Below are 24,360 nucleotides of genomic sequence, written 5' to 3' on the forward strand. Positions count from 1 at the left end.
ATAAACTGATGTAAATGGAATCCAAAGTTTTCCTTCCGATTAATGCAAAAACTGGGCATTTTCTGAGGAAAAATATGACACATCAAGGCTAAAGGAATGACTGATAATGCTCACTGTCTAGGAGGCCCAATCGATCATAATTCACAAGTGTGATTTTAGTGTTACAATCCCAATTTCTCTACAATCCTGACTTTTCTTTTAAACACGTAATTAGAAATAAAGTTTTTTTTAAAAACAAATCATGTATGAAATCTTCAACTAATTTGTATGTAAACACGACGAGTAGATCCTCTAAATGTATTGTTTAAAGTTCAATTAATAATTTTAGTATTAATATCTTATACTTTGTTAATTGTTAATTTTTTGAAGTTATAATAAAGTTTATCATAACAATTTAGAGACAGTTTAATTAGTTTCCGAGTCCATGTATAGATCAATTATTTTAAATATACTCTTTTGGAACCAACAGATATTGGTTCAACTGATAAGCAGTTTGATATCGTTTAAATAAGATATTTAATTTGAATTTTTGTGTATGTAGAAAATTTATGTTTGGAGACTCACTCACCAAGGTTGGTGCAATGCGGGTCGGTCTGGATTAATCAGGACGAAACCTTAAAATTAGAAGTGAAAAAAAATTAGATTTGTCTATCATTGATTTAGCTCAATTTAAATTTTAAAATATTTACACAAGTTCAGATTTGGGTAATTAAAAAAATTGCAGCTGTCCTATTTTCCTAGTTGAATCAGTTCTGTTTTGTATTATTAGTATGGGCAGTTACAACCGTCATAATTATTTTTTTCCTCAGTTAATATATGTAGACAGTAATCCCTATACTATAATTAAAAATGCAATTGAGCCCCTATATTTTATAATATAATTTAGGCTTAATAAAATTATAATGCTTTTCTTAAAATGGTGTCTAAATTTTTTTCGGTCAATTCAAGTGCTAACGTTACAAACTTTATCATTTTAGGTGTCTAGTCCGTAATGACAATTAAAAGAGTATGTTAAGTGCACATGTCATATTATGATAAATATGAATTTTTTATTTTAAAAAAATTAAAATATTATTTTATTAAAAAAAAGAAAAACATAAATTTTCTATTTTACATAAAATACCCAATAATTCATAAAATCTCTTATTTAATCCCCTTTACTATGGTCGCCGGCCAACTTCGATCACCCATTTATTGTCGAACAACCATCCATTCGTTGTCCGCCACCCAATGGTTGGCCATCTCCCTTGCTATCCCTAAATTTTAATAGCCCTTAATATGGTGTGAGCTTTCTCTCATGTTAAATCTTGTGTGAGCTTTCTTTCTTGAGCTTTCTCTCTCAAGCACAATAATTATGGAAAAAGGATCGGATAATGTTCCCAGGGAACTTTTTTAAGAAAAAAATATTTTTCCCCTAAAAGTAATATATTTTTATTTTTTAAAAAAGTAAAATTTTCAAAATTATAAGAACGTGTCACTAACGAGATTTTTTAACGGCCGTTCAGTCAGGACATCTAAAGTGATAACATTTGTAATGCTAGACATCTGGATTGACCGAAAAAAGTTTAAGACCAATTTAAAAAATGATATAATTTTAACATTTAATTTTATATTAATTCTATAATGTAATCCTTGTGCTATGCATTAAATTTGGTGAGCCAATATGGACTTCTGAAATGTGAGGAGTAGTAAAAATTGATATCTAACAAAGTTTATATGTATTTAAAAAAGTCAATGTCAATGATGAGAACATGCATAGATGTTTTAACTATTCAAAAGAACTATTCCTTTGTTTTGACCTAATCTTGCCGTTACCGTTGTCCATTTCAATAGAAGCTTACATTCATAACTATGTCAAGCACTAACAACGCAAAGAAATAAGTTACTTTACGATACAACTTGTGAGCTACGTTGTCGATTGTGTAGTGGTTCTAGACAAAGTTGGTGGACGCAAACATGAAGTTAAAGCCTCTTCTAAGCTCTTCACAACCTCGAACATTGATGGTCTTTGTCCGCCTTCTGGTCCTACACAGGAAGCTGCTAAATATCCTGCACTTGCCACTCCTTCAATTTCGGACATGGTTGGTGGCGGGACTCGACGGTCCAAAATCTCGTCACTGACTATATATGGAACCACAAAATCATGTGGCTTGCCTTTTATCCGGATAATAATTCGAGTGGTACTACTCCGAAGCTGTATACACATCGCTCTTGGTGGTTAGTCGTTGGAGCCTGTAGTATTCCGGATCCATGTACCCAACCTGCCAGCTGCTCGCAAGGAGAGGTGTGACTCGTTATCCTCCGAACCCAACAATGATAATCCGAAATCGGATACCTTTGCGGCCCAAGATGCATTGAGGAGAATGTTTGAAGACTTGATATCGCGTTGTATGACTGGTGGAACGGTACTCGATCCCTCTCGCGGCGTCTAGTGCGATGTTAAGACGTGTAGCCCATGACATGAAGGGTGAAGATTGGAGCTTGTGGAGATGGTCGTGTAGTGTGCCATTGTTCATGTACTCGTATACGGTATACCAGTACACGCTCATCAGCATCTTTACAAAATCCGAATAGTCGGACAAGGTTTTTGTGGTGGAGGCGAGATAAATATTCGAGCACGTTAATGAAGGATTTGTCTTTATCTTCTTGATGCTTGTTGCTGATCACATAGGACGAATTGTTTGTTACTTCAGCTCGTTTGATGGCGACTTCACGGCCGTCATCAAACGTGGCTCGGTAGACAGAACCGAAGCTGCCAGCACCAATTTTATGATCTTCAGAGAAATTGTTGGTGGCTCGAATCAAATTATCTAAAGAAAATTCCTCCAAAATTTGTATACCCTACGCTTGTCAATTGGCTCAGGCGCTTCTCAAGAACTGCTGTTGATAGTGAAGCTTGGGGAGCTTGGGGCTTATCGGAAACACCATAAGCCGATGCACTGCTCTCATCGAGACGACCTGAGTCATGGATATACGACATCGTCTACCTTTGCAATATCTGTAGATAAAGAAACCGACGACAAGCAACAATGAGAAGGATCCTACACAACCACCAACTAGGAAAACTACCATTCTGCCATTCAAATTATTGTGGATCTATCTTGAGGTTGTGGTGGTGATGGAGCTGATGGCAGGGACGGCGATATCGGCACACAACCTCTGCATATAGATCCACCATTGCTGCAAAACGAGCTTGGTCCCGACACTGTACCACATGGACATGTATTCCGACATGGCCCTGGTAGAACTTCGGAGAATACCACGGAACTCGAGTTCAACCTTGAATCACCCCAATAATCACCCCAATAAAGCAGCGAATAATCCAACGTTGGAACTCCACAAAAGACATTTCTCTTTGCTTTGATTGTAATCAAAGTACGCCTTTCCAATTCCTGTGGCAGAGTGAAGTTACTTTGACCCCAGCAGACCACAGTTCCATTAGTCCTCAACACACAGCTTCGATTCAGTCCCTGAGCCAGTGCGTTGAATTTCCCCGTCGGCGTATCGTCGACCACCGTATCCCCCCCCCCCCAACACTCTAAATCGTTATCTCTGCTGATGGCACAAGCATGGCTAAACCCAGCAGCAATCACACTATAATTCCCTCTAGGCTCTTGACCCGTGACCGAGACACCATCGACGTTTCCATGGCAGCTGATCTTTCCGTCCTTTGATAATCCACACACAAATCCTTCACCAACAGCGATCGGAGAAAAGTTTCGATACTCCCTGGTTTGATTGAATTCAGGCCATTGCCAACATTCAAGAGCGTTGGTTTCATTAAGACCACAAATGTGAGAATTTCCAGCTTCGAGTTGGGTAAGAGCTGGAGCATTGTAAATTCGTTTGAACTCCATGGTAGCGCCATTGTTGAAGAATCTCCAGCAATGCATAACTGATACATTGGGTGAGGAAAACGGTGGTCTCAAACACACAAGAACCCGTCCCCGGAGACGATCCCAGTAAACGAAACATCGGAATCGAAAGGGGTTCGAAAACGAGTTCCTGATAAGGTAGAACATTCGAGGGTTGGTACTAAAGCACACACTAGTATAAAATTCGAAGTTTCAGATATGGAGAACTTGGAGAGTGAAACACCGAATGAAATGAAAGAAAGAAACGAAACAATCAGGATAGGGAAGTGGTGGAATTTGCAAAAGAAACGACCCATTGAAGCTGTTCGGATCCAAGTGTTTTCATGGCGGGATGAAAGATGATGTAAATGGGTAAATAAAGAAGGCCAACTTGTTGGAGAAACAGGAAACTGAACTGAACGCGGCTTGAAGAGTTTGATGAAGTTTTGAGACCAAGTCCTTTAGAAACCAAACGAGGTGCGTGTGGGTGGTCAACGTTTGAAGGCCCATGTAATTTATAATTATACTTATTTTTGTAACCTGCTGGCTGAATTCTGATTGCGTTCCCATGTTATAGGAGTAAAACTTGATATAGAGACCTTAGTGGTAAAAGAATTGTCGTTATTCTTTGATATAGAGCATAAATTAAGTGACATCATTGGTAAAAAAATTATTGTTATTCTTTGATATAGAGCATGAATCAAGTGACCTCAGTGATAAAAGAATTTTTATTATTCTTTGAGGCATTAAGTTCGAACACCATGAATGAATTCCAAAAGTGTAAACGTTCAATGTTAAATGGTTAAAAATTATCTTTAAATAAATACTATTTTATAATTATGTTACTCGGGTATGGAAATGAGATACAGATTTATGTGTATCTAAACTCAGAAAATTGGTAATGAATAACTCTTGAAACTCACCAGGAGCAATATAACCGTGGGTACCAGCAAAGCAGCTGTACTTGGATCCCTTGGAGAGATTTTTCAGCAACCTTTGCGACACCAAAATCTGCAATTTTTGGCTAATAAATCCCGATGAATGATGTCTGTGTGTGTGTGGGTGGGGGGGGGGGGGGGGGGGAACAATCATGAGGCAGATAAGAGATTCCTTTTGCAGCTCCTAATGCGATTTTATATCTGTGATGCCAATCCAATTCTGGCTTTCCACCTTTGTTCTCTATTGAAGTGCTTGAAACGGATTGCCGTTCGACATGTATTCAACAATAAGTATACCAACTAAATTAAAACACAATTAACAATATTCACTAAATTATATATATTTATTATATGAACATTTTATAGGAGTAGTATCGTAACCGTCCCTCATGTGGACTCGGAATTAGGTTTTGACATAAACAAATGTGTTAGAGCCGCCACCGATCATTTAAAATTAGGTTGATTGGATACCTTAATTTACAGTCTTACACGATCCACGTTTTACTAAAAAAAATTCAGATTCGGGAGTCGATGACCAAATTAATGTTAAAAGTGAACTGCAAGAAAAAAAAAAAGGGTTAGGGGACCAAATTACAGAATACAAGAAGTATAATCAGAGACTAAATTGAATTAATTGAGAATTCAGAGGCAAAATTGCAATAAGTGACCAAAGTGAACTACACATCAAAAGTCCATGGATTGTAGAAATAATTTAATTTTCTTGTATTTACAACCCAGTCCTCCTATAAATAGGCCAAAATCAACAAAAAAAAAATTTTCATTTATTTCACAAAAAAACCAAAAAAACTCTATATCCTCTCACCCAAAACCATCCAGCCATTGGCCGACCACACCCGACGAGCCCTTCCACTGCCAGTCGATGCGTCGACCGCCACTCTGGGGTCGAAAAAAAAAGAGCATGTTAAAATATTTAAAAAAAGAATAAACAAATAAATAGATAAAAATTAAGGGATCAAATTGAAATAAATTGAAATTGATGGACCAAATTAATGTTAAAAGTGAACTGCAAGAAAAAACAAAGGGTTAGGGGACCAAATTACATAATACAAGAAGTATAATCAGAGACTAAATTGAATTAATTGAGAATTCAGAGGCAAAATTGCAATAAGTGACCAAAATGAACTACACATCAAAAGTCCATGGATTGTAGAAATAATTTAATTTTCTTGTATTTACAACCCAGTCCTCCTATAAATAGGCCAAAATCAACAAAAAAAATTTTTTCATTTCATTTCACAAAAAAACCAAAAAAACTCTCATATATCCTCTCACCCAAAACCATCCAGCCATTGGCCGACCAACACCCGACGAGCCCCCTCCACTGCCAGTCGATGCGTCGACCGCCACTCTGGCGGTCGAAAAAATTCCAAACTGCACCCAAAAGCTTCCCCTCTACTACCCAATATCAAAATCGAACCCTAAACTCCTAAAACACCCTAAATAGCGTCGATCTAGGATTAAAGGCCTGATTTTTACCTAGTGACTTTTTGTATTCTAGCGTCCTTGGCTCCTCGCGGTTTTGCTTCCCTTCGTGCAACCGAATCTCTTCTCTCCTTAAGTTTTGTCTTTGCGATGGATGTTCAAATACGCTTTGTCTTTTTTGTTTTGTGTGATGTTTGGGTTGCCTCGGTTTTTCTTGATGTTGTTAGTTGGTTGTTTCGATTGTTCTCCTTTGCTTTTTTGCCTCCCCGATGAGGCATTTATATCCCTCAGTCGGGGCTATTTTTATTTTGCTTCAGGGGTCGTTTACCCCCGTTCTGATTTAATATGGATAGCCGATATTGTTGTTGAAAACCCGGGATGGTGCAGTCTCGGGCTGACCCGATTCGAACGCTGAGAATCTCAGTCAGTGCGATTTAGGCCTTTAGTGACCCTTCGGTTGTTAGCCACTATACGACGCTAGTGCTAGGGTTCCCGAAACCCTAATTTACTGGGCTAGTTCATGCCCATTTTCCTCCAAACCGGGTTTGCTTTGCTAGGTCAGGTTGGCATGGCTCGGTTGGGCTTCATTGGACCCGAGTGGACTCTTCATTGGACCTAAACATAAAAACAAAAAAATGATAAATATATATATAATAAAATAAAATAATAATAGTAATATATAATGAATAATATATATATATATATATAATAAAATAATAAAATAATAGTAATATATAATAAATAATATATATATATATAATGATAAATATATAATATATAAATATGCTATATCATATATAATGTACAAATATATAATGATATAATATATATACATTATACATATATATATACTATATAATATAAATATACTATATAATATATATAAATATATAATAATATATATATATATAGAATATAAGTATACTATATATATATATATATATATAATATATATATATATATATATAAATATATATAATATATACTATATAATATAAATATACTATAATATAATATAATATATATATTAATATAATATACTATATAAAAAGGGCCAGACAAAATTGTGTGTCTACAGGTGCCCCTTTTTGCCCATTTATCGTGAAACAAGAAATTGGGCAAAGATAAATGGACACAAATTTGTGTTCGGGTACTTGCAAGTGAAAATGTTGTCGATCCCTGAGTTTGAAATCCGACTCAATATGACAATCGACTCTTTTATCGAATATCCTCCATTGCGGAGTTGAAATTCGACTTAAAAATAGGAGATGACTCCCTGTTGTGGAGCCGTATTATGGGTGACTAGAGTTAATCTTGAGATGTATTTGAACACGATATCCTTCGTCATGAAGTTGAAATCGTGGTTGACCCATTCGTACTGAAGTTGAGCCAGTTGAGCATGACATCCTTCACTGTGAAGTTGAAATCTAGCTCGATACTTGGAGTAAGTGGTAAGTCCTCGCAGTTGATTTTATTTTAAGTCCCCTTCTAGCCCAATACCTTTCGTCATGAAGTTGGAATTTGACTAGATGACCTTAATTGAGGGATGGTTCCTCGTTGCAGACGACTCATTCGTTGTGAAGTTAAGTCGATCTCTTGGGCACGATATCTTTCTTCGTAAAGTTGAAATCATGGGTGACTCATTCGTCGTGAAGTTAAATCGATCTCTTGGGCACGATATCCTTCATCGTGAAGTTGAAATTGTGGGTGACTCATTCGTCGTGAAGCTGAGTCCAAATTTGCTTTGAGTCGGATATCATTCGTTGTGAAGTTGAAATCCAACTTGTGTAAGCTGTATTGTTTTGGGTTCAATATCTTTCGCTGTAAAGTTGAAATTGACTCCGACAAAAATATGCAGCATGCGATGCTATGGATGTAATGTTCGTATGTATGCCTAAAATGCACATGCGAAATATGTTATTTTAGGATTTAGAGAGAAATATCAATCACTTGCTGCCAGTCTTGATGACTCTTGTAGAACTATGTTTTGATATAACAAATTTAAGGCAAAATGTTTTTGGACTTGAATTGAATTTATTCAAAGTTTTCAAAAGATTTCAAAAGTAATTCAAAGTCCATTAAATTCAGATTTGAGAAAAAATATTAAGAGGTGCGATACCCCTATGAATGGGTATCAATACCCCCATGAATGGGTACCAATGCCCCTATGAAAAGGTATCAATACCCCATGAAGGCTCAAATTACAGAATGCAAAATGGGTACCAATACCCCTTTAGAGTTACCGATACCCCAAGGCTCCAACGGCTAGTTGATTTGAATTTAATGATGAGGTACCAATACCCCTATCAATACCCCATGTTATGGATAACCTTGTTTTACAGAAAAATAATCCCCAAACGGCTCCAAAACATCCCCAACGACTATATACGACTTCAAACTCATTTCAAGCTATAAATACAAGCTGAGGACATTTAAAGAAAGAATATAATAACTATCCAAGCAATCAAACACAAGAGAAGAATTTTTCAATCTTATTTCATCTTTCTCTTGTAAATATTTTGTTCTTGTGAGCTTAATTCTTGTAAACACCTACCTTAGAGAGGTTTTCTTGTTTACATTTCCTTTCATTGTAAAGGGGTTTTGGTTCTAGTTAAGCATGCTAAAAGCTAGGGAAAGATTCTAGTTTAACCCATGAAAAACTAGGGAGTTTGTAAAGGTTATCTCTTTGTCCTGTAAAAAGAAAGAACAAATTAGTGAATTTGTTGGAAAATCCTTAGTGAGGAGATAAGGTAGTGGATGTAGACTTGGTTGAGAAGTCGAACCACTATAAATCATATAATTTTCTATCTTTCAATTTCCTTACTCCCTAAACATAAGAACCGTTCCGACCCCTCTTGGTGAACTCTTTCGATTGTCGATTTGAGCTTCCATAAATCCCAACAATTGGTACCAGAGCTTGACTCGTTATAAGACTTAACATCCTTAAGACTATCCTCGAAGAAGCTCTACCGATTCCCGACGCAATCGAAAAAAAGATGGCTTCAACCTCCAATGTTATTACATTGAAGATTCACTTATTATGGATTCACAACCGGTCAACAAGCCACCATTCTTCAATGGAGAAAATTATGCACATTGAAAGAATAAGATGATGTTATTTATTCTAGCATACGATCTAGGAGCTTGGAACTCAATCATGAATGGTTACTCTACTCTACTCGGTGAGATAGAAGATTGGAGTAATAAAGAGAAGAAAATATTCTAGCATAATGCCAAGGCAGTGCACATTCTCTTTTGTGCTTTAGACACAGATGAATATGGAAGAATTTTATCTTGTTTAAGTGCCAAAGAGATTTGGGATAAGCTCTAAGTCACTCATGAACGAACCGACGAAGTAAGGGAAACAAAGAAAAAGTCTTCTCAACCATAGCTATGAGAACTTTAAGATGAAACCAAATGAAGACATCAAAGCTATGACGGATAGATTTTTCGTGATTGTCAACGGTCTCAGGGGATTTTGAGAAGTAATCCCTAATGAGAAGCTTGTAAGGAAGATGATCTACTCTCTTCCAAGTTCGTGGCAATCGAAGAAGACGACTATTATTGAAGCTAGAGACTTAAAGTCTCTCACTCTCGATGAATTGATTGGTTCTCTTCTCACTCATGAGATGATGTTGAAGGAAGATGAAGAAAATAAAGAGAAGAAAAACAAGAAGAAGAAGAAGGTAGGCATTGCCTTCAAATCCACCAATGAAATCTATCAAGATTCAAGTGATGAGGTGGATGAAGACGATTATAAACAAGAAGATGAGATGGCCAAGCTCTTGAAGGAACTCAAGAGATTCATGATTTCCAAGGAAGTGAAACATGAATCAACCAAGAAGAAGAGTCCCTCGGTGTGCTTCAATTAACAAAGAAAGGGACATGTCAAATATGAGTGTCCTCTTCTAAAGAAAAAATGATCAAACAAGAAGAAGGCATTTGTTGCATCTTGGAGTGATGAAGATGATTCCAATGATGAAGATGAAGTAGTCAACCTATGCCTCATGCCCAATCAAGAAGAATTCGAGGTATCTTCTAACTCAAATGAATTTAATTCATTTACTTTTGATGAGTTACAAGATGCTTATAATAGGTTGTATTTGGGATTTGAGACCATGAATTTTGAATATACGAAATTAATTTCAAAACTCAAAATTGAAAATAAATCGATTTTGAAAGAAAAAGTTGATTTTGAAAATCAAAATGAAATTTTGAAAAATGATTTAGAGCTTTCAAAATTAAAATAAATGATTTAGAAAAGAAAATTTTTGAGTTAGAAGTTAAGCTTGAAAGCTTAACAAAAGAAAAAGAATTAATTTCTAAAGACAACTTATTATGTTTAAAAATGGCAAAATGCTCACATTGTCATTTTCATGGTCATTTGAAACATACTTGTCCCATAAAGAAAAGAAAATATTTTAAAATTAGACAAGTATGGTTCCCAAGGGAACAAAGGGCATTGAAACTAATGTTCAAGGATCCAAAGCAATTTGGATACCAAAATCTACATAAATGTCTCTTGTAGGTTTGTGGGAGCAACGGTGATGAAAGTGATGATATTCAAGATGCTCTAGCCACACATGAAAAAGGAATGGGTAACCTCTAAGCTTAATGCTTTTAATTTTGGTTATTAGGTTGCTCATTTGATTTTAATCATGCATGAGTTTTTGTTTTAAATGATTATGCATTATTGTTTTAATCTCATGTATGTTAAAAAGGTTTTATGATGAACATTTTAAAGTTTAATGATTTTTCAGAAATTTTAATTCATCATAATAAAATTTTGGTCAAAATTGGTTTTAATGCAAATGATATCTCTCTAACAATTGATATCAACTTTTCAAATACTTTGATTTTACAAATTTTAAATTTTTGACCTAAATTTAAATGTTTATGCATGTGTTTTAAATGTAATAGATATCTCTCTAACAATTGATATCAAAATTTTCAAATACATAACATTTTTTTTTTGGAAAACTTTATCCATATGCACTTAATTTCAATAATTGGTATTGCATAAAATATTTTAGACTTGGATATATTGAATTTCATGTGCTACTAACATGTTTGCTATTCTTTGTTGAAATTCAATTTTTGTTATAAGTGTCAAGTTCTTAAAGCTAAATTTTGTTTGAAATGCATTTATTGAGGGGGAGTTTTTGATTTTTCAAATAAATTTTAAATGTCAAATTTATCACTTACTCTCTAATGTTATTTTATAACTTCAAAGATTGAATTATTTTTATATAACAAAAAGGGGAAGAAGTATGGTTTGAAAAATTCAATTTCTTAATGAAAAAGGGGGAGCTTAATATTTTCATATATTTTCCAACAATTGGTAACAATTGGTATCTTTTTAACAATGATTGGTATCCTTTTGTTAACAATTGATATCTTTTTCATTAAACATTTTATTAAATGAAAGTTTTTCCTAAATCGATTTTTCAAATGTTTTGTTATATCAAAAAGGGGGAGATTGTAGAACTATGTTTCGATATAACAAATTTAAGGCAAAATATTTTTGGACTTGAATTGAATTTATTCAAAGATTTCAAAAGATTGCAAAAATAATTCAAAGTCCATTAAATTTGGATTTGAGCAAAAATATTAAGAGGTACCGATACCCCTATGAATAGGTATCAATACCCCCTATGAATGGGTACCGATACCCTTATGAAAGGGTATCAATACCCCGTGAAGGCTCAAATTACAGAATGTAAAATGGGTACTAATACCCCTCTAGAGGTACCGATACCCCAAGGCTCCAACGGCTAGTAAACGTCTAGTTGATTTGAATTTAATGAAGGGGTATCGATACCCCCTGTTATGGACAACCTTGTTTTGCAAAAAAAATAATCCCCAAATAGCTCCAAAACATCCCAAATGACTATATACGACTTCAAACTCATTTCAAGCTATAAATACAAGCTGAGGACGCTTGAAGAAAGACTAAAACAACTATCCAAGCAATCAAACACAAGAGAAGAGTTTTTCAATCTTATTTCATCTTTCTCTTGTAAATATTTTGTTCTTGTGAGCTTAATTCTTGTAAACACCTACCTTAGAGAGGTTTTCTTGTTTACATTTCCTTTTATTGTAAAGGGGTTTTGGTTCTAGCTAAGCCTGCTAAAAGTTAGGGAAAGGTTCTAGTTTAACTCGTGAAAAACTAGGGAGTTTGTAAAGGTTATTTGTTTGTCCTGTAAGAAGAAAGAACAAATTAGTGAATTTGTTGGAAAATCCTTGGTGAGGAGCTAAGGTAGTGGATGTAGACTTGATTGATAAGTTTTTCTATTGTTTCTTCAAGTGTCCTCGGGTTGTATTTATAGCTTGAAATGAGTTTGAAGTTATATATAGCCGTTGGGGATGTTTTGGATCCATTTGGGGATTATTTTTCTGCAAAACAAGGTTGTCCATAATAGGGGGTATTGATAGGGGTATCAGTACCCCTTCATTAAATTCAAACCAGCTAGCTATTTACTAGCCGTTAGAGCCTTGGGGTATCGGTACCTCTAAAGGGGTATCGGTACCCATTTTGCATTCTGTAATTTGAGCCTTCATGGGGTATTGATACCCTTTCATTGGGGTATCGGTACCCATTTATAGGGGGTATTGATACCCATTCATAGGGGTATAGGTACCTCTTAATATTTTTGCTCAAATCCGAATTTAATGGACTTTGAATTATATTTGAAATCTCTTGAAAACTTTGAATAAATTCAATTCAAGTCCAAAAACATTTTGCCTTAAATTTGTTATATCGAAACATAGTTCTACAATCTCCCCCTTTTGGATATAATAAAACATTTGAAAAATGGATTTAGGCAAAACTCCCCCTTAATAAAATGTTTAATGAAAAAGATATCAATTGTTTACAAAAGGATACCAATTAAAAATGATACCAATTGTTGAAAATATATGAAAATGTTAAGCTCCCCATTTTTCATTAAGAAATTAAAATTTTCAAACTATACTTTTCCCCCTTTTTGTTATCTATTTGTCTTGTAAAAAGAAAGAACAAATTAGTGAATTTGTTGGAAAATCCTTGGTGAGGAGCTAAGGTAGTGATGTAGACTTGGTTGAGAAGTCGAACTACTATAAATCGTTATGAAATTTTCTATCTTTCAATCTCCTTACTCCCTAAACACAAGAACCGTCCCGACCTCTCTTGGCAAACTCTTTCGGTTATTGATTTGAGCTTCCGCAAATCCCAACAACTCTTGATTTTTTCCAATCTTGAATATATGATTCTTGATTTTGGATCCTCTAATCTTCAACGGTTTTGATCTGATATCTCTGGGAGTTTTGAAAAAACTTTACTTCTAGTCTTGATTTAATCAATGTCGTCTCAATGAACTAGAATCTATTATCTAGAGTATGGTGCAAGAACCTTTATCGGCTTCTAAACACCTATATTTTTTAGGAAATCTTTGTACAATAATACGCAATGATCTTTTCCAAAAGTGAATAAAATGTTCTTATTTTAATTCAATCTAAGATGCTTGAAAGGAATTGATTTTTTTCATAGAAATGACCATATTTATTTATGAGGAAAAGAATAAAAAATACATGAACATTCTGAAGAGTCAAGACATAAAAGAAATACAAGTACATGCCCTAGATCTTGATAATGCAAACACTTTTAAACTGGTGAACCATTAAGTGACTTTTGAGTGTAGCTTTTGTCAAGGGGACTTCGAAGATGTGACAATGTTTGGAAGAGCGCATAGCTTATCCCAATTTCTAAATTTCCTGTAGACTTGGATGCCACCTTAATCCAGGACCTTCTCATGCATGAATCATAGATCATTATCTAATCTGCCCTTTTTGGGTTTTCAACTTGGATCCTTCATTGGTTTCAAGATGCCCTTTGTGGGTTTTCATCTTGGACCCACCTTATTTTGTGTTTTTTTCCTTTTTTTTTCAAATTTAGAGCGCCATTTCGGGTTTTCACTCTAAACTTTTTTTTTGAAATTCAACTTAGGGCGCCCTTCCGGGTTTTTACCCTAAGCAAAATACTTCTTGACTGCATCAGAATTAATGGGATTAGGTAATTCCAACCCGTCCATTTTAGTCAAGATTAGTGCTCCTCCGGAGAAGGCCGTTTTTGCGATATAAGGCTCTTCCCAATTTGGCATCCATTCTGAAGTCTTTTTGAATCGACCAAATCCTCTTTAGTACAATATCTCCTTCATAGAATACTCTTGGGCACACATTCTTATTATGTGCTCAATTCATATGCGTTTGGTAGAGTCAACCATAATGAATGGCTTTCAACCTCTTTTCTTTTATTAAGTTCAGTTGGTCGTATCGAGTTTGTGTCCCTTCCGCATCTTCCAACTTTACTTCTGATAGAACCCGGAGTGATGTGATTTCTACCTCAATGGGAAATACAACCTCCATCCCATAGGCTAATGAAAATGGGGTTGCCCCAGTCGAAGTTTGCACTGAAGTTTAATAGGAAAACAAATCAAAGTTAACTTTTCATACCAGTCTTCATAAGTATCAGTCATTTTTTCCACTATTTTCTCAATTTTTTTATTTTCTGCTTCTACCGCTCCATTCATCTTTGGTCGATAATCAGTAGAGTTATGATGCTTTATGTTGAATTGTTCACAGGCATCATCCATCACTTGTTATTCAAATTTGTTGCATTATCAGTAATGATTCTCTCGGGTAAACCATACCGACATATGATCTCCTTTTTCAAGAACTTGCAAATAGTGGATTAACGACACTGGCATATGATGCAGCTTTCACCTATTTGGTAAAGTAGTCAATTGCTACAAGAATGAACCAATGACCATTTGAAGCTTTTGGATGGATTTGTCCAATGACATCTATGCCCCACATAGAAAAGGGACACGGTGTCGTCATCACATGAAGAGGGTGAGGCGGGACATTTATTTTATCCCCATAGATTTGGTACTTATGAAATCTTCTAGCATAGTTGATGCAGTCACCCTCTAACGTGAACCAAAAGTATCCGCATCTCATAATTTGTCTCGACATCATATGTCCATCTGCATGAGTTCCCCAAACTCTGTCATGTACCTCTTCTAAGTTCATCTTTTCTTTTCCTGCATCTACACATCTTAACAAGACTTGATCATGTCCTTTCTTATACAAGACTTTCCCATCAAGAACGTATCTAGTCGCCATCCTTCTGATTCTTCTTTTGAAAGTTTCGGTGGCTTCTTCTGGATAATTTTGATTTTTAATGTATTGCAGATTGTCGTGGTACCAAGGCTTGGTGTTTTTTTATCTCTTCAATTTGGTAACAATGAGTCAGGTACTCATACGACTACATGTTAATTGGCATCATGTCAGACTCCCCGCCAGCCTTGAATGCTACTGCCAAGGTAGCTAAGGCATCGACCATTTGATTTTCTTCTCTAGGCACGTAATGGAAAATGACTTCATCAAACTCTTTGAGTAGATCTAATATGAGCTTTTTGTATTCCACCATCTTTACATATTTTGTCTCCCACTCTCCTCGGAGCTGATAGATTACAAAGACAGAATCTCCATATACTCGTAAGGTCTTTATATTCTGTCCAATAGTTGCTCTAATCTCTAAAACACAAGCTTCATACTCCTCTATGTTGTTAGTGCAATTAAAGTTCAATCTGCTAGTGAACGGATAATAATTTTCTTTGGTTGAGACTAGGATAGCTCCAATGCCATACCCTAATGCATTTGATACACCATCGAAATGCATTTTCTAGGTGTCACATGTGGAAGTTCTCATTTATTCTAAAGATATAGCCATCAAATCTTCATCCAGGAACTCGAAGTCTAGTGGTTCATAATTTTCAGAGGTTCTACTTACCAGGAAGTAAGATATAATACTTCCCTTTATAGCATTTTGGCTCATATATTCAATATAAAATTCAGATAATAACATCTGCCATCGGGCTAACCTTCCAGAGAGAGTAGGCACATCAATCATGTAGTTTAGCGAATCTAACTTGGAAATCAACTAAGCATGTATTGTCTGAGCCTTCGTGTAGCCCAGACTAAAGCGTATTAAACTTTTTCAATGGGTGAATATCTAACCTCGCAATCAGTGAACTTCTTGCTCAGGTAGTAAATGACTCTCTTTTCTTCCGGACTTATCATGTTGGCCTATGACACATCCCATTGAATTCTCAAAGATGAAAAGATACAAGAATAAAGGTTTGCCCGGGATGGGAGACATTAAGGCAAGAGTGTGAGATAAATACTCTTTTATTTTCTCAAATGTAGTCTGACAGTCCTCATCCCATGTTCTAGAGTTATTCTTTCAAAGAAGGCAGAAAATTAGGTCGCACTTGTCAGTCAACTAAGATATGAACCACACAATATTATTCAATCTACCTAGAAAACCTCAAACTTCTTTTTGATTTCACGAGGGAGGTAAATTTTGGATGGCTTTGACTTTATCTGGATCAATATCGATACATTTTCTGCTAACCACGAAACCTAACAACTTTTTGAATGTTACTTTGAAAGTACACTTTTTGGGATTTAGTCTCAACAAGAACTTTCTCAACCTTTAGAAGTATTTTCTCAGATTCTCGACATGTTCATATTTAGTTTGTTCCTTAACAATCATGTCATCGACATAAACTTCAATCTCTTTATGCATCATGTCATGAAATAAGGTCACTATAGCTTTTTGGTATGTTGCCCCAACATTCTTTGATACAAAGGGCATTACCTTGTAACAGAATGTTCCCCACATTGTAACGAATGTTGTTTTCTCCATGTCATATGGTTAAATTTTAATCTAGTTGTATCATGAGAATCTGTCCATCAATGAGAAGAAAGCATTTTCTACCGTGTTATCTATCAGGGTGTCTATATGCTGCAAGGGGAAGTTATCTTTGGGACTTGCCTTATTGAGGTCTCGGTAATCGACGTACATGCGCACTTTTCCATCCTTGTTCGACACCGATACCATGTTAGCCACCCATTCTGGATACTTGGCCACTTGAAGAAAGCCAACATCGAACTGCTTCTTTTATTTTAAGGAGCATTTCAGGTCTCATTCGCCTTAGATTTTGTTGGACGGGTTTGTATTCTGGCTTGATGGAAAGTTTGTGGACTACCATATCCGTATCTATTCCAGGCATGTCTTGATATGACCATGCAAACTCGTCTTTGTACTCCTGAAGCAACTTTATCAAGTTTTGTCTTGCTTCTGATGAAAGTGACGTGCCAATTTTAACTTTCTTCTTTTCCTCATCCATTCCCAAATTCAAGACCTCAATTTTCTCCTCATGTGGCAATAATTGTTTGTCTTCTTTCTCTACCACTCTTAATAATTTGAGAGGTAAGCTACATTCTTCTTCATTATCACATTCATCAATTTCCCTAAGATAACTGAGCTGCTCAAAATCCACCTTCAGTTCAGAATCATCATTGTATGCATCATTGGTATATGGGGACCTAAGAGGGAAAGAAGAAAATAATTGTGTATATGCGAGAGAAATATATCTCACATGGAATGAAACAAATAAATATGAAAGCAAAAAATTGAAGAAATGAAGAAATATTTGCCAGAAAAGAAACTGCATCTTTTATTGAATATGAATAAAAACAATTTATTAACCCTTACAAAAGATCACATATTGCCCCGGGTATAGGAAAATAGGGAAAGTTTAAGTATTACTCTAAAAGAAATTTGAAAACCACAGGTAGTTCTTCAACCATCTAGTTGTTAAGCACGAACCCCGACGGTAACAGACATATTTTGGATCTATCAATGTCTTCTGTGTTGTTCGTTGTTATGGCATTGATGCTCAAGTATTTCAAAGACACCTCCAAGTCTGGTAAGGTTGTTTCAAACACATAGCCACCAGATCTAAATGTATCTTAAAGAGGAGAGAATATCATTGGTTCCCACTGAATTTCATCCCAGTCAATCTTGCCAATCTTCTTTCTTGGCACTTCTGAATTTCCTTCCTTTTCTGTTGGTGTTTTAGACTGAAACCCAAGCCCAAATTGATCTAGTTTTGTGATAGGAAAAACGGGATCAATTCTTCCTACAAAATACTTCCAAATCCTTTTCCTATCTCAACACATTTTCCTAGGGTTTGTTTTAGCTCCATCTTGGTGTATTCTGAGAACCTAAGTCTGGAAATCTTTCTACCTTCAGCCATGAATATGGCATTTACAAATTACAAAGAATGGACTGAACATTCTAAAGCGTCTTCATCTACCTCAATGTATGAGGCATCATGGTCTCACTTACCACTATATCTTCCTCAGCGTTGATGATGATAAGGGTTCCATCAATGACAAACTTCACTTTCTGGTGAAGTATTGATGGCACCACCCTATCTTGGTGTATCCATGGCCTTCCTAAAAGGCATTGTAGAAAGGTATAATGTCCATCACCAAGAATTCGATGTTGTAAGTGGCAGGTCCAATGGTTAGGGGTACTTCAATCTTGCCGATTATATCCCTCTTTGTCCCGTCAAATGCTCGGACCACACTCTGGCATGCTCGAATATGGGAGGTATCCATTGGTAGTCTTTTCAAAGTGACCAAAGGCATTATATTCAGAGTAGCCCCATTGTCGAATAACACACTTAGCAAGGTATGTCCCTTGCAGTGAGTTGTAATGTGCAATACTTTAGCCCGGCCTCTTCCTCCGGATATGATCTCATCATTAGAAAATGAGATAAGATTGTCAGCCTGAATATTGTTGACCAGTTTGTCCAGCTTGTTGACTGGTATGTCTTGTGGTACAAAGGTCTGATTCACGAATTTCAGCAGTGCATCTCTATGTGCATTTGAATTCAATAGTAGTGCCAACATCGAAATGTGTGTTGGCAAATTGTTTAGTTGCTCCACAATACTGTATTCACTATGATTTAGGAATTTCAGAAACTCCACTGCTTCCTCCTCTTTAATAGGTTTATTTAACACTGGTTCGTCTCCCTTGAATGAATCTAGTGGTCTCTAGGGTGGATGAACTTTCTGGGAATAACACTTCCAACTTTCAACAATAAGCCCCACTTCATGAGCATCTTCTTTCACAATGATCACTTGGCAATCGTATTTCCAAGGCACTTGCCGATCGTTTTTATAGGAAAAAGGTCTGGGTGCTACAATCACTACCTTTTCTGGTGCCTTTTCAATTAGCTTTACTTTAGGGGTGATTATCAAAGGGCGCATTGCACCATATCCTTGGTCCAATACTTCTCCAGTTGCATAGATGTCTCCTTCTGGAGCGTGGTTGTTTTCTTCATAACATTTCAGCTCTTTTCTGTCCATCATCAGCTGGATCAAGGCTTTAAATTCTGGGCATTTCTACACATCATGTCCTTCTTCGTTGTGATAGCAACAATAACTACTACATGTATCTTCTGTTGCACAGCGATGTGGGTCAAGAACACCTACCTTCACCATTTGTCTCCATACCCAAGCCAAAGGAGACTTTACTTCAAAAACACTGGTTTTAACTTTTTTGCATTTCTCTTCAGTGACTGCATTAATCCCAGCCTCTTGATGATTAGGCAAAGGATTTTGTGCAACATTTGGTGCTCCTGAGTTATTGAAGTGGATCCAATTCTTGTTATAAATTTTCTGCCTGATCTTTTTGAATGAGAGGCAGTTCTCAATAGTGTGCCCTAGAACACCGCCATGATATTCACAATGTGCGTTCTCATCATACCACCTGGGGTATGGGGGCTTCATAGGTTCCACCGGATATGGTGACACTACATGAGTGTCAAAGAGTTGATAAAACTCTTTGTAAGTCATGTGAATATGATTGAAATATTCATTTTCTCTTTCTTTCCTGTGTTTCCTTGAATTATATCTAGAAGTACCTGACAATATTGTTGTAATTGATTTTGGTTTAGAGATTGTAACACATTTGTTAGCGGTGTAGGTGTTGATGTTGTTGATCTCTCCATCCTCTTCTTCATAGGAGGTTTCTTATTTGACTCCCCTCCTTCGATCTTGCCTTATTTTATGGCCATTTCTATCATCTCCCCGGCCATAACCAAGTCAGAAAAATTTCCAGATGTGATTGCAACTAGTTGCCTGAAGTAAGGAGCCTTCAGTGTTTGCACAAAAAGTTTTATGGTTTCCTTCTCATCCAAAAGAGGATGAACTTGCACACCTAAATCCCTCCATATCTGTGCATATTGTTTGAAGCTTTCGTTATACTTCTTTTTGTACTTTATAGGATAACTTGATATGGTCTCATATCGTTTACATGTTTATATTGTTCCAAGAATGACTTGGCCAAATCCTTCAAAGTCTTGATATGAGATCAATTCTGCTGGTTGTACCACCGGATGGGTGAACTTGATAAACTCTCCCGGATGTAGTGAATCAAGAGTTAATCATTTTTTACATATCCTGTCATCTTTCGATAGAACATGGTGATAAGCGTTGATGGGCAACTGTTTCCATCAAACTTCTTGAAGTCTGAGACCTTAAACTTGGGAGGAAGAATCAAATTTGGGACTAAGCTTAGTTCCAAGGAATTGACTCCATAATGGTCACTGTCCCCTTTAACTGACTTCATCTGATCTTCCAACTACTTGATTTTTCCTCCATTTTCTTTTCTTTTTCGTCTTCATCAAAATCTGGTATATGGTAGTCATTTGGATTATTCTGAGGATTGGATATAGAAGTCTGTACTTTTATAGCAGACGAGGCTTGTGCTTTCGCAGCGGATGAGTCCCCTTGAAGTCTTGGTAGGATTCCAGGTAAAATAACCACCTGAGGGGTAGGTAGCACAATTACTCATTTAGATGTCCTTGCCCCGGGAATGTTTTCTTGATTCAAGCCAGATAACTTTTCGACAATTTGATCAACCAAAGATTATTGGCTTTTAGCGATCGATTCCAGAGTGCTTTGATTATTCTAACTTATTTTTCTTCAGGATCCCTTTGTAACCTTAGCATGTTCTCTTCGTGTTGAGCAATCTTAGCTTTCATTTTTTTTCTTCTTTGAATGGGTATATATGGATGAGGTGTGTTCAATGCTTGGTGGTACGTCCAGTGTTTATTCCTTTTTTTGATGAGATATTTTTTGTTAGTTAATGTGAATGTAAAGAAATGAAGAGAAAAATAAAAAATGCAAAGTATGTAAAAATGCATGATGCATGAAATTTTTGAGGAATTGATCCAAAAATGCATCTGTTATTATAAATAATCTTTATTGGGACAAAAGTGTTATTTCTTAAGAGACTAAAAAATCTCAAAGGTACATTCTGACTAAGTCCTCTAGAGCCAAACGGCTTCTAACCGGTTAAAAAGTCTTATTCCTTCATCTGTCACCGATTGAATACGTTGTCGGACCACTCTAGTTTCTCTCGCCAAACTGTGCAAGTGATGTGCCACTTTTTGTACTTTCTCTAAGAAGTCTCGAGTGATCATATCTCTGGCTTTCACCCTTTTGTGAGCTTGCTCCCAATGAAAACACCATTGAAATCCTCCATCAAAGGGAACTATCTGAAGCTCACTTGCTTATTTCTTAAACTTGTCAACAATGGCCTCCAATTTAGTTATGGTTTTGCCATCCTGTTCTTGCTGTCTTTGAAGAGACCACTCCAGATCAGCTACCTTAGTCTTCAACAATTTGTTATGGTGTTACCTTTCTAACAAACGTCTTTGGGATGTCTTTAACTATTCTTTCAGTGTCTCTCTTTCATCTTGTCCTTCAAACTTCATTTTCAGGTTGTTGGCTTCACTTTTCCTGTATTCAGAAGATTTTTTCAGACTGGAATTGTTCTGAACTTGCTCCTGATATCCCTTTCTCAAATCTTCCAACTCAAAGCAGACTTTCTTCTATTCTTTTTCAAACATGTCTGCCCGATCCTTCTGAGTATCGACATCTAACCTCTATTGGAATCTTTCAGCCGTGAGTTCCCTTAGCCTTTGTTTTAGTTCTTCTTTTTCCGCTTCGATCCAAGTAAGGTTGGAATACTCTATTCATCAAGTCCATAAATGTTGCAAGAGCATTAGTCAATCCAAACGACATTACCACGAATTCGTAGTGTTTGTACCGAGTCTGAAAAGCAGTCTTGGAAATATCCTCCTTTTCAATCTTTAATTGGTGGTATCCCGACCTCAAGTCTATCTTAGAGAACACGGTTGCACCCTTTAGTTGATCAAACATGTCATCAATCATCGGAAGAAGATATTTGTTCTTTATCGTTACTTTATTTAACTGACGATAATCAATACATAACCACATAGACCCATCCTTGTTTTTCACAAATAGCACCGGTGTTCCCCAATGAGAAACACTAGGTCTGATAAATCCTTTATCTAGTAGTTCTTCCAACTGAACTTTTAAATCTCTTACCTCCGTTGGAGCAATTCGATACAGGGCCATAGAAATATGTTCAGTACCTAGGTAAACCTCAATTCTGAATTTGACTTCCTGATCTGGAGGTAAACTCGATAACTCCTCTGGAAACACCTTTGGAAACTCTTTAATAGTTGTAATATCAATTAATCTCACTTCCGACACTCGAGCGTCTATCACATTAACCAGAAAAGTTTTGCATCCCTTAGACATATTTTCTTTACAGTTATGGTCAATATCACATGGGATGGTGATTTCACTTTTTCGCCTATCACCACTATTTCGTAGCCTTCTGCATCCTTTAAGAATAATCGTTTCTTTTGACAATACACTCATCCATGGTGTGGAGACAACCAATCCATACCCAAGATAATTTTAAACTCTTCGAAAGGCAGCTCCATCAAGTTTGTCGAGAACACAACTCATTGCATCTTAATTGTACATTTTCTACATACCTGAGTTACCCTTGCACTATGACCTATAGAGTTTACTGCTATCATTTCACTTAAAATTGGTTCTAAAGGAATTCCTCTAGTTCTAACCAACTTTTTACTAATATAAGAGTGCGTAGAACCAGGGTCAACTAGAACAAAGACAGGCTCGTCAAAAAGGTGAAATGTACCTGTTATGATTTCAGGATCATCCTGGTCCTCTATGGTCTTACTCCCCGAGTCTCCTGACTCTGGCCAACCTCAGATTGACCGCCCGATCTTCCTCTTTGTCTACTTCAACTAGGAGCCACTACTGATCTCTCAGTTTGTGTTGATCTATCTCTGGACCTCTGCAGATAGTTCCGAGCACAGTGACCCATTTCTCCACAAACAAAACAAGTGTTAGAAAGCACTCTACATGTTCCCTGGTGAAATCTGCCACATGTCTAACATTGATTACTTCTTTCTCTATAAGCTTTACCCGAGCTAACAACAACAAATTGGGATTGTTTAGTTTTCTGTGAAGCTACAATAGAATCATATCTATTTGTATATCGGGAACCTGAACCCTTGTCTCTCTTAGCATGGTATGTAGATGAAGATATTCCAATCCTTTTAGCCATCTGCATACTCTGTTCTGCTCTTAGGGTTTCTTCTTGAGCTCTTTTAATAGCCTTAGCTCTATTAATAACTTCTTGCAGGCTAGGCAAGTTTAAGGCCAACGTCATCTCTTTCAACTTAGGCCTCAGACCCTCAATAAACCAATCACGTCGAGTTTATCATTAGGAACTACCTCAGTAGCATAACGAATGAGCCTATTGTATTTAGACTCATACTCATGCACTGCTCGATCACCTTGTTTCAAGTTAAGAAATTTCAATAGCATTGACCTCATAAATTGGTCCCCGATATACTTATTCTTGAACTCATCTTGGAAGAATTGCCAGTTCACTTGTTCAGGTGATGCATACATCGTCGAATTGAACCACCACACTCGAGTTGATCATCGGAGTAACGATACAACTCCTCCCAGTTTTTCATGATCTGAGCATTGCAGACTTTTCAATATCACCATAACATCGTTCAACCATAAATCAGCATCAATCGGACCTTCATTTTCTTCTCCCCAGAACTCAGGAGCTCCCAAACTTCTTAACTCCTTAGGGATTAAAATTCGTGGTGTTGGAGGAGTAGGGGGAGGCGGATGAGGTTGGAACTGTGTCAAGATAGCATCAAGAGCTTGCATAAAAGCTCCAAACTCTAGAACAAGCATACCCTGAGGTGTCAGTGCGCTGGCGTTCTCATACGAAATCGGATGTTCACTATTCTCTTCATAACTTTCACTACCTGATCCATCTCTACTCTCTTGTCCAG

General features: G+C 36.4%; 1 pseudogene; it reads right to left on the reverse strand.

Annotated features, from left to right (window-relative positions):
• Positions 1 to 1,906: 1,906 nt before the first annotated feature.
• LOC120177704 lies at positions 1,907 to 4,171 on the reverse strand (annotated as a pseudogene).
• Between the last annotated feature and the right edge of the window lie 20,189 nt (positions 4,172 to 24,360).

Source organism: Hibiscus syriacus, unplaced genomic scaffold, assembly GCF_006381635.1.
Source record: "Hibiscus syriacus cultivar Baekdansim isolate YM2019G1 unplaced genomic scaffold, ASM638163v2 tig00112305_pilon, whole genome shotgun sequence".
Classification (NCBI taxonomy): Eukaryota; Viridiplantae; Streptophyta; class Magnoliopsida; order Malvales; family Malvaceae; genus Hibiscus; species Hibiscus syriacus.